Consider the following 12,011-nt stretch of genomic DNA (forward strand, 5'->3'; position numbering starts at 1 on the left):
TTACCATCAGCAAATACCCATGTCTGCTTCCAAGTTTATTTAAAATACAAGTGCTAGAAAGTAACATTTTTCAAGACCCTAGTTTATTTTCTGGATTCAAAGTCACCTGTCACTTTTGCCATAAATTCTTTGAGGCATGAAATAGCCTGCCAGTTGTCTATTGCTCTCAAAGTTAATGAGTGGTTATCAATTTATCATGGATAATAATCTAACTGCAGATTGTGAAGAGGGCATTCTATCACTCCCAAGCACGGTGGCCTCCAGGCAGTAACTGCGCCTTTCAGGAGCAGAGTTCAGAGGCACAGCGTCCCCAGAGGCTTCACAGAGCTCCGATATTGAAATCGTTACCATTCGGTGATAGCCTACGGAAACAGTAGCTGGTTATAGCTGGCGGTGTGTCACAGATTATGGGTAGATTTTTGATGTAAGATTGTAAGTGGAATTTCCTGGACACTGTAGCAGTACAACATTTTAATCTTCTTAATGTTGCTTTAAATATCTTAGATATACTTAATTCTGGCTAATTCGCACTGTCCAAGTGTGGCTGCTTCCCAGCTCTCTGGCCTCCTGTTAGGTACTTTATGACTACGGACACAGGGCTCTTTCAGGAACCCTATTTTTGAAGGCATATTTTTTCCACCCTTGACAGACAATGTGACATCAGCATTAACATTTACTTTTTCAGATCAGGGACTTGGAATTGGCCATATCTTTTTTTCACAAAAAAAAAAAAAAAAAAAGCAACGGCCCAAGTGTTTCTCAATCTTGCAGCTCATGCCCTGAGGACAGCATCATAACTCAGGAATTTGTTGGATTCATGAGAATCATCCTCCCACATTTTCAGCTACAAACTGTTGTAGCGTGAGTTCTGTTCAGGATAGGAGGGTTTAACCTCTTAAAGGATTTTGTGTTTCACCCTGGTCAGAGCAATCCAGCAGCAGCAATGGCTGTGCAGTTAATGTGTTCATAGTTGGTCACAACCATAGTATCAGTCTTGGGCGCTTCATCTGCAAATGGAGCCTTTTAGCCTCTGTCTGATTGACTCATTCAATTAGAGTTTGGTCCAATGGCTTATATTATAGTAGTGGCTACTTAATTTTATTGTTTATTATATTTTAATGAAGAATAACAATGTTGAGAGTTGAGGCCTTACCCCGTTGCAGATAACCTCTACCAGTTATTGCCATTACTATTGATTATTTATTTGCCTGTGTACATTTAAGAGCCTCCAAGATTCCATTCTGGTTGCCTCTCAGAATTTTCTAAAGTTTATACGGGACGTTAGAGCGAATGCTCCCATTATTAGCTTGCTTCACTCCCTTCTTGTCATGAATTGCTTTGTGCTTCCCACGTGTGTCTCCCCAAGCACACAGTGAGCATTTCTCTTGCTACAGTCACAGCTCATGTACATGATTGTTGGTTGGTCCAACCGTGACGTTGGAAGCCCTCTTCCTGCCACTCAGGGTATGGTAGCTTCTCAAGGAAGTGAACTGTCTCATAAAAATATTTCCTAGAGGGAATTCCAGTTTCCTGGGGAATTTTTTAGGTGCGTGATCTGTACCCCATGTGTATGTGTGTTGCCCGGGAGCTGCTTGGCTCACTTTCTCCCCTTTTATTCAGTCAGGGCTTCAACCTACCTCAGTCAACCTAAACTGGATAATGTCTGGAGGACTCGCCCAGAGGCTAATCTATATAATCTCTTACTGGTGTGCTGGAGGCGTGGCTTCTGGGTGACTGTTAGATCTATTCCCTTTACTTCTTGCAGTGTTTTGCCTACGTGTTTGTGTGTCCACCGTGATCATGCTTCCTCCATGTTTGTGTGTCCACTGTGATCATGCTTGGTGCTCACGGAGTCAGAAGAGGACATTGGATACCCCGGAACTGGGACAGAGTTATGGATGATTGTGAACCCCACTGTAGGTGCTGTGAATTAAACCCGGGTCCTCTGGAAGAGCAACAAGTACTTACAACCCTAAACCACCTTTACATCTCCTCCTGGGTAAATCCAGATCTACTCAAGTTTTTTGTTTTAACCATTACACTGACTAAACCAGGACAGTTGTATATCTTCATTCAAATAGGAACTACAGATTAAAAAAAATTACTTTCAGTTTTAGTGACTAGTGAAACTAATATCTTTATAATATATATTCAGTTTTTACTATTTGGACATAGAAATAATGCTGATTTTTTTTTAGATATTCAAGTTTTTAGTCTACTAGTAGTTAACTTTATTTTTTCTTTTGAGTATTGTAGATAAAGTCATACTACTGGTATACACACTTTTTTTTTAACCTCGTTTTTGTGACAGAGTTTCATGTAGATGGCTCTGGCAGTCATGGGACAGCACTGATGTGGCTTTAAACTCTTCTCTACAACTTGCCAGCTGTGTGTCTGTGTCTGAGTCTCCTTGTCTGTTAAATGGGGCAGCAATATGGCACCTCATGACTAGCAGTGGGGTGAATGTTGTATCAGGGTTCTCTAGAGAAATAGAACTTCTAGAATGACTCTCTCTCTCTCTTTCTCTCTTTATGTACACACACATACATGTATATGTACACATATACATACACACATATAAAACTAAAGGGGTTTTATTGGAATGACTTACAGGCCTTCAACAATGGCAGGCTGTGAATGGAAAAGCCAAGAATCCAGTAGTTGTTCAATCTACAAGGCTGAGTGTTTCAGCTGGTCTTCAGTAGATGCTGGAATCCTGATGCCAGTAAAGGAATGGACTTGCTAGCGAGGTGAGAACTAGCAGGCACAGAGCAAAACTGTTCTTCTTCCATGTCCTACATAGGCTTCCAGCAGAAGGCCAAAATAAAAGGCATGTCTCTGTACCTCAGAGGTCTGGACTAGAAATGGATCCACCCACTTCCAACCAAGCCAAATATGTTATATTTATGTCTCACAGGAGTGCTCTCCATTTCTGAATGGTAGTTCATTCTGGGTGCGGTCAAGTTGACAAGCAAGAGTAGCCATCACAAATGTTATGTGAGTTAAATTATTTGATGTTTGCGAAATGGAGAAGACACTGTTTGATACACAGGAAGCACCAGTGTAATGTTTGATAAATAGAAAACGCATATCTCCCAAACATTGTGAAACACTTCAAAATTGGTATTAAAAATGATGGGTGGGAGGGGGGAGATGGGTCGGGGTTAAGAGCACTTGTTCCTCTTGCAGAGTGCTGGGTTTGGTTTCCAGCACTCACATGGCTACTCACAACCATTTGTAACTCCAGTTCCAGGGGATCCGATGCCCAGTGAACCTACAGACTCATACACACAAAATAAATACATCTAATAAAAATAAAATTTCATGAAATTAATTTTAAAAGGTTGGTGGGACTTCTTTGTGTCTTCTGTATTTTAACAGACATGCTTCTGTTCCTCGCTGCTCACTGGTATTCCTAGTAAAGTACTTATTAGGGTTCAATGTTACATTTTTTAATTTTCAAAGATGTTAACCAAATAGTTTTCTATTCTTTTTTTCCCTCAAGGTGAAAAGTATGGTGTGGTTTTGAAATTTTATTTGTTTTAGCACCCAGAAGATAGCCTTCTAACTGGAGCAACTGCAGGATAAACTAACGAAGCAGTTCTGTGTCAGAGAGTTTCCTAGTATTGAACTGTCCATCCTTGTGACTGCAACGAACCCTGTGTCTGTTTTCTATTCAGTGCACATCTGAATTCTTCTAGGTATTAACATTTTTGAATCAAAATTAATAAGTGAAACTTACTGTGAACTACTTTTTTCTTTTTTGGTGTGCTAAGATTTGCAGCAAGGCAAGTGCTCTACCACTGACCGCATGTTTATCTCTGCTCGTAATTATTAGTGAGTTTTGTCATATTTTGGTATTAGCATAATATTAGCATAATGTTGCAGACATTTGTCATTTTCTCTTCTTTCTCTATACTTTAACAAGATTTAAGTTTTATAGCCTATTTCAGATTCTTTTTTTTTTTTTGAGACAGAGTCTCATTGTCCTGGAACTCACTATGTAGACCAGACTGGTTTCGAACTCACAGAGATCTGCCTGTCTGTGTCTTCTGAGTGCTGGGATTAAAGGAATGAACCACCACACCTGGCTTATTATTTATTTACTTGTTTATTTGTATGTATGAGTGTTTTGTCTCTGTGTATGTTTGTGTACTGTGTGTGCCCATAGAGGTCAGAAGAAGGTGTTGGAGCCTCTGGACTGGAATTATAGACAGTTGTGAGCAATGATGTGGGAGCTGGAAATAAAACCCTGTAGGAGGAGAGAGCTGCTTGTTGGTTTTCCGGCCGCCCGGCTAGCTTAGTTCTGAAATAATCACACAGAAACTGTATTAATTAAATCACTGCTTGGCCCATTAGCTCTAACATCTTATTGGCTAACTCTTACATATTAATTTAACCCATTTCTATTAATTTTTGTATCACCACATGGCTGTGGCTTACCAGCTAAAGTTCCCAGCGTCTGTCTCAGGCAGTGGCTCCATGGCTTCCCTCTGACTCCACCCTCTTTCTCCCTGTATACAGCTTAGCTTTCCCCACCTAGTTCTGTTGTTCCCTGCCATAGGCTCAAAGCAGTTCTTTATTCATTAACCAATAAAAGCAACACATAGACAGAAGGACCTCCCACACCAAAACCCAAGTCCTCTGGAAGAGCAGCAAGTGCTCTTAACCACTGAGCAATCTCCTCAGCCAGGTATTTCAAGTTTTTAAAAGGTTGTTAAATTGGGACATGAATTGCACAGTTTAGTTCTGCTTTTAGCTTTTATGGGTGAAGAGACAATAGCTTGTTTACTGTTACCTAGCAACAGGCCTATGAGGGCTTAAGGGGCTGAGGCTGTTGTGGGGAAGAAATAACATTTATGGAGCATTTTCTTAGTGATTTACTTTGAGACAGGGTCTCATTCTGCAGGTAGGGCTGGCATAGAATTCCCTCGTGCAGAAGGCCTTGTCTCACAGCCTGGCATGCTGACTGTGGGTCCAAATCATGCAGGAGGCCATTTCTTAGGCATTTGAAAAACAATCTGCTTACTCTCCTCCTGCTCCTGTCCCTGTCTTATCCCTTCCCTCCTCACTCCTTCCCTTCTCTTCCTCATGTTTGAGCCAGGATCTCAGTATTTCTCCCAGGCTAACTGACCTTAAACTCTTTTCTTAGCCTGGTAAGTTCTCAACTTGCAGGCATATGCCACATCTAGCTAGTGTCATACTTTTAATGTTCTCATTAAATGCGTATTTTTGCATGGAGGATTCTTACGTCAGAATAAAATATTGTATGCATATATATACACATACATATATAGTGTATATATGGTGTATACCATGTATAACACACATAGTATTTGTATGTATACAAACATATATACATGCATTTATATGTATAAATACATAATACATAAGAATATTTTTTTCACCAGACAAAGGCTTGTTTTATTTTAATGACTGATCCACCTGAGGCCACAGGCAGCCCACTATGTACAGACTCGAGGGAAGCTCTATTTCTTGGTCTCTTCCTCCTTAGACAGAGTCTTGATGATCTCCTCCTTCTTGGCCTGGAGGTGCTCCTCCCAGTCTTAGACCTGCGAGCCTCAGCCTGGTCAGCCAGGAGCTTCTTGCGGGCCTTGTCTGCCTTCAGCTTGTGGATGTGCTCCATGAGAATCCGCTTGTTTTTGAAGACATTCCCTTTGACCTTCAGGTAAAGGCTGTGATATGTATGTTGGTCAATCTTCTTGGATTCATGGTATCTCCTGAGGAGGTGGCGCAGGATCTGCATCCTTCTCCTCCAGGTCACCTTCTAGGGCATTCGGGCATTGGCAGTACCCTCCTGCTTTCCTATGCCCATAGCCTGCCCTTCCGTCGAGCCAAAGTGTTTTTCCGGCATCGAGCCCGGGAATGGACAGTCACAGGTTTCCGGATGATCAGCCCATCTTTGATCAGGTTCCGGATCTGCTGATGGGAGTTGGCCTTGGCGATTTCACTGGTCTCGTTGGGGTCCAACCAGACCTTCTTTTTACCACAGCGCAGGACGCTAGAGGCAAGCGTCTTCTGTAGCCTGAGCATACTCACGGCTGCGGACGCAGCAGCAAAAGGAAAGAGCTTCATAAGAATATATTTTTTAAAAAATAATAGATTTTGTGTTTTGGACTAGTTTGATTGTAAAAGTTTAGAGTCAATGTTTGTACTGTGCTCCTCAGACACATGTAGCTGCTCTTACTGTCTACGTCCTACACCAAAGTACAGTTGTTGCAACTTTCTTTACAATTGTTACTGTTGACACATCTTCCAGTATCTGAAGTTTGCATTAAGATTCACTCAGTATTGCATATTCTCAAGATTTTGACAAGTCAGTAGTGGCATGCATCCTGTCCTGCTCATCCCTTCCTCTCCCTTAAATCCTGGCCACCACTGCTCTTTTTGCTGCCTCCACCGTTCTTGCCTTTCCCCAAATGTCACATGTGTTTGGATCATACTGTGCATAACCTTTTCAAATCCACTTCTTTCACTTTATAACACACATTGAAAGTTGATCGTTCTTTTGTGGCTTAATAGCTCATTTCCTCTTAGGACTGAATAATCCATTGTCTGCATACAATTCTGTTGCTTTTGAATGACTAAATGTCTTGTCAGTGATCTAATAAATACTTATTGAAAGCCAACAAAGTACTTTGCCAATCTCTTTGGCTCTAGACACACAAAAGTGATCGAAACAGAAAGGAATGTTCCCTTGTGGAATCTCCTGCATGTTTGTGGTTTAATTATGTTTGCCTTCTGGCCCATCAACCCTTTTGGAGAGTCTACCTTCTTTTTGGGATTTTTCAAGTGTGGTAATAGCCAGGTATTTCCACTAGGTGGCAGTAAGGTCATATATAATGAACAGTTTGCAAAGCAAGCCCACTATTTTGTTTATAAACGTAGTTCTTTTTTTTTGTTAAATTTAAATGCTTGTAATAACCCTCCAGATATAATCACTGATTAATATGGTGCTTTAAAATTATCATTTTAAAGTCAGCATATGATATAATAGATTTTGTTATGACAGGACCCCCACCAACTCCATTCCCACAGGGATTCTCCGTGTAGCCCTGACTGTCTTGGAACTCAACTCTGTAGACCAGGCTGGCTTTGAACTCAGAGATTTGCCTGTCTCTGCCTTCCAAATGCTGGGATTAAAGGCATATGCCACCACACCTGGGAATTTAAAAAGTATGTTTTTCAGGATAAATCCCAATATGTATAATTTCTTAAATTCTTTAATTTTTAAAATTTATTTTCTGTGTAGGAGCATCTTGATTGTGTATGACTGTGAACCTCTTAGGTGCTTTGTGCCTGCAGGGGCAGGAAGAGGAGAAATGTCAGATCCCCTTGAACTGGAGTTACTACGTGGGTGATGAAAATTGAACTTGGAAGAGCAACCAGTGCTCTGAACTTCTGAGCCACCTCTCCACCCTCAGTTCTTAAGATTCTTGGGTTTGTTTTCTTTTTTGATTAATGAGACATTTACTGCAGTCCTCATACAGGATAGGTATCGGTCTAGTATTGTGGGTTCAGAGCTGAATAATTGTTCCTTTTTGTCCTTGAGACATCACTGTTTGACATGGGCGACCAGCTGGGTTGAGGATATGTTACAAGTGCCTGTGCCTTACGTGTCGCGTTAGATGATGCTGACAGATGCACACCTGTGTAACCCGAAGTCCTGCTAAAGTATAGATGATTAATGCTTCGGGGTGGCCGTGTGCAGGCTGGGTAGTCAGGGGACCGTTGCGTGAAGATGGCTGAAGCCGGCATTTCTGAGAATGACCTGTGTCCTGGGTTATTATTTACCAGCTGAACTTCGGTCCCTCTGAGCCCTTCATGTGCTTTGTCCAGGTGGTTTGGTCTTTCTCTCTCACTTGTTAAAGGAGCACACACGTGTCAGGAGAGACAGACGCTAGCTTTCTTCGAGGGAGGCCTTTGTCCTCGCATTTCTGCTGACACAGCGGAAAGATTCCTCAACCCAGTAGCAACCGGCTGTTGGGTCACAGGATCAAATGGCCCCGTGAGAGCTACAGGCTTCGCTGGATGTCCTCTGTTCCAGGTGCCAGCCTGAGAGTTGAGCACCTCTGTCAGGAGCCCTAAGCCCTGGGTCCTTTTTATTCCATCTCTTGTTGAGAATGTCAGCAAGAAGACCAACTTGCAGGAGATTCTAGAACTCATGTAACCCGTCATAGCCAGAGGAGTCATGTCTTAACACCCAGGCCCTCTGACTCCACAGCAGATTTTCCCCTTCTCACAAGAAGGAATTTTAAGTTATACTGAAAAAAAAGTCACAAAAATAAAATGGAGATTTTTAAACTTGGTTTTATCCTATTTGTGGAAAATAGATGAAGATCACACAACGGCAACAGCAAATGATTACTAATTCAGGGCCTTCTCTATATGGCAAGGCCGTCAGTTACTCTCGCATTTGATAGCGGGAAAGTTTAGAGTGGAGGCAAGCAAAGTCTCCAGGTATGCCCCAACGGGAGGACAAGGGAAGCCGTCAGGTGTGCCCTGACCGGAAGCTGTTTGTGTTGAAAAGAGTACTCCGGGAAAAGCAGGGATCCCAGCACCCAGAGGCTCTAGGATTGCGAGTTCCAAGCCAAAACCAAACCAACCAAACAAAAAAACCTCAACTAACCTAAACAGACAGACAGACAGACAGACAGACAGACAAAAACCAACAGCATCCTCCGGTCAGTTCTGAATGGAAGTGGGAGAAAACCTGATTATTTAACTCCATGGCCCAGCTGCTGGAGAAAGCCGTTTGGAATCAGTGTTGCCCACATTCCTTCTAAAGCCTTTGGAGGAGGATCCTTCCATACGTGTGACTCCTGGCACACCCTGACATTCCTTGCTTTGCAGTGCCACACCTGTGGCTTAGCCTCTGTCACATGACTCTTTTTGTGCACCTGAGTCCCTTTCCCTGTCAGACCATGTCAGTGCATAGAGAGCTTGCTCTATGCAAATATGACCTCATCTCAGAGCTCCCCATACTCAAGGATGACCTCATCTCAGAGCTCCCCCTACTCAAGGATGACCTCATTTTAGCTAATTATATCTGCAGAGACTCTGTTTACAAAGAGAGTTTTGGGGGTATGTACTATTACTCTACTGCAATGCTTTGTAGAAAGTCATCTGACAATATGTAAGTGTATGTTTGAACATCCTAATCTGTTCCCTTGGTGTCCATGACTGTCACTAGGCACATCGCATGTGATCATGTTTGCCCTAACTTTCTAAGGATAAGAAATATTGACGTTAGATAGTGTCAGACTTTGCTCCTCTTGAAGGTTGTTTAAGCTACTTTAAGTGCTTTACTTTTTGGAATAAATTTTAGGATTATGTAAATTTTTTTAGAAAAGCCTGCTGGGGTTTTGATTGGGATTGCTTTCAGTCTGTTGAACAATTTGATTTCTTCTTAGTTGGAGTCTTCCGTTCCTCTGGCTAGGAGTGCTTTTCACTTGTATTCCCGAGTGGTGTGAAGTGGCTCAGGATTGTGTAGATCCACATTGCCTGCATTTTTGCATGGCTCATGGCAGTTTTTCTGCCTGCCATGAGTGTATCCTCAGCACAGACAGTCTGGCACATGACAGCGCTTACTTAGCAAGTAGCCTTGACTATAAATGACTTGATGAGTGAAAGTTCTTTGATTTTTATTTTGCTTTTCAGTAGAGAAATGGTATCTAAGAAAGGAGATGATTTGAATCATGGTGTTAAAACCCAGATTTAAAAGCAAAAAAAACAAAACAAAACAAAACAAAACAAAACAAAAAAAAAAAACAGCCGGGCATGGTGGCACATGCCTTTAATCCCAGTGCTCCTGAGCTAGAAATGGATAGATCTCTGTAAGTCTGAGCATAGCCTGGTCTACAGAGCAACTTCCAAGACAGCCAAAACTACACAGAGAAACCATGTCTTGAAAAACAAAAATAAGAACAACACATACACACAACCCCCGTCAAAAACAAAACAAACAAACAAACAAAACCCCTAAGCCAGGAAAATAAACAAAATCCAGTAGTTTACTAAAAATCTAGTAGATCCCAGCACTGGGGAGGCAGAGGCAGGTGGGTCTCTGAATTCAAGGCTAGCCTGGTCTACACAGCAATTTTTAAGCCAGCCAGGCACAAAGTGAGACCTTGTGTCACAAACAAAGAAACTAGCAAAACCACAACCCTAAAACACCCAAGTTACAAAAACTGAGCTACTTCCTGCCAAATTTGGGAAGCTTGACTAGTAAGAAGAAAAAGTTTTAATTGATTAAGCCTTAAACAACACAACACGTTTCCTCCTCCTCCTCCTCTTCCTCCTCCTCCTTCTCCTCCTCCTCTTCCTCTTTCTTTGCCATGGAAAACAGGGTCTTGAGCAGGCTAAGCAAATGCTCTAACTAGCAGAATACATCCCTAGTGAGGAAACATGTTAAGGTAAAGATCCTTTAATGCACAGTAGTGTTTAAAAAGGCTACTAGAATTTGAAAAGAGATTTTTTTTTTTTTTCCCTCTAGTGCTGAGTACTGAACACTCAGTCCTGTGCAGGCTAAGGAAACGTCCTACCACCAAGCCACATCCTTAGCCCACACTAGATGCCTCCTGGTGAGTATAGTTGAACCGCAGACAACTTGTTCTAATATGTGTAGATTCAGGCAAGGGCCATGACTGTGTGTAGAACACTGGGCCAAGGCTTTTCAGAGTGCAGAATCTGCACACAGCGTCACAGTTTCAGGGGGAATTTTACCTCTGCAATGGGGATCTGATGGCTCCTACATACAGGTGGTCCGGCTTGCCTATTATGGTGCAGTGTGAAATACACAGCGACTGTGAAGGGCCGCACAAAAATGTTTAACAGATCTAATCGAATCTCTACTGAACTTCAAGAAAGTTCAGAGAAGCAAGTGGACTGCGTCGTGAATAATCCACATAAATTCAACATGCAAGACACACCAGGACTAATTTCTGAAACTTTAAATAAAACAGAAAAGATGGGTGTGTGTGACATCTCTGGGCAACAGGAAACTAAGGAGGCAATTGCCAGCCGTGATACGTTATCCAGGCTGAAAGGGGGAAATTAGAACAGGGTTTTTGTATTTTTCTTTTTAAATCAGTTGGATGATTTTGTAGATGCACACTAGATAATACTATACATTGTGGTCGCCTAAGAGATGAGTCTTCTCTTAGGAATGACATGCTGAAGGTTTTAGGGATGGGTAAGATTTCTTCAACTTTCAATTGGATGAAGAAAAGAGCACACGTGAGTATGTGTGAGAGACGGAACAGACATGGCAAATTGCTAACACATGTTTAAGTGGGGGGGTGCGTGTTAGTGGTTATTACATCCCGAGCCCCATAACGTTCCTCCTTGAGAAGTGGGAGAAAAACAATCCCTTTAAAAAGCTGAAACAGTAGAGCTCAATAACCCACGTGATGATTACCTGGCAATTCATCCCCTGCGCAGAGGAGGCTGCCTCGCCTTTCCCAAGGTGTTGAATGAAGAATTGACTCGGAATGGAGCGGGCCTGGCTCCTGTGATTTATGATGCGTATGTGTTGTGCGAGCTCTCCTCTGAGCGTACTTCTATAGACTTTAAAGTTGAGAAAGAAATATTGGAAAGACAATCATCCCCTGGATTGAGACAATCAATCTTACAAGACAGGTGAGAGCTTTGGAATGTGGCCTCTGCTCTGTCTCTGTCGCTGCCTGTGTCTCCCTTGTGTTCTCTCCCCTCTCTTCTGTTCTCCCTGACATATTTGTGAGGGAATCTTCTAGAAGTTATGCCCCTCCAACACTTAACAAGTATTGTTAGTATTTTCATTTTGTCATAAGCTTGAAATTTTCCTCAAAAAATTGTGTCTCCAACTTTTTTTTTTTTTTTTTTGCCGTTAATCAACTATTGTATTAAAGGTATGGATTTTACAAGTCCATTTTTTTCCTCACGATGCATTTTGTCCCTTAATATTCAGAAAATTAATGTGATCAACACATTCCAGTTGACTGACTTAGCAG

General features: G+C 42.0%; 1 protein-coding gene and 1 pseudogene across 1 annotated transcript in view; one reads left to right on the forward strand and one right to left on the reverse strand.

Annotated features, from left to right (window-relative positions):
- The window catches only part of Smyd3 (SET and MYND domain containing 3), a 560,425-nt gene that overhangs the window by 34,579 nt on the left and 513,835 nt on the right, over positions 1-12,011 (forward strand). The window lies entirely within an intron of this gene.
- On the reverse strand, positions 5,490-6,054 carry LOC119827871 (annotated as a pseudogene).

This window comes from Arvicola amphibius, chromosome 12 (assembly GCF_903992535.2).
Source record: "Arvicola amphibius chromosome 12, mArvAmp1.2, whole genome shotgun sequence".
NCBI classification, from domain to species: Eukaryota; Metazoa; Chordata; class Mammalia; order Rodentia; family Cricetidae; genus Arvicola; species Arvicola amphibius.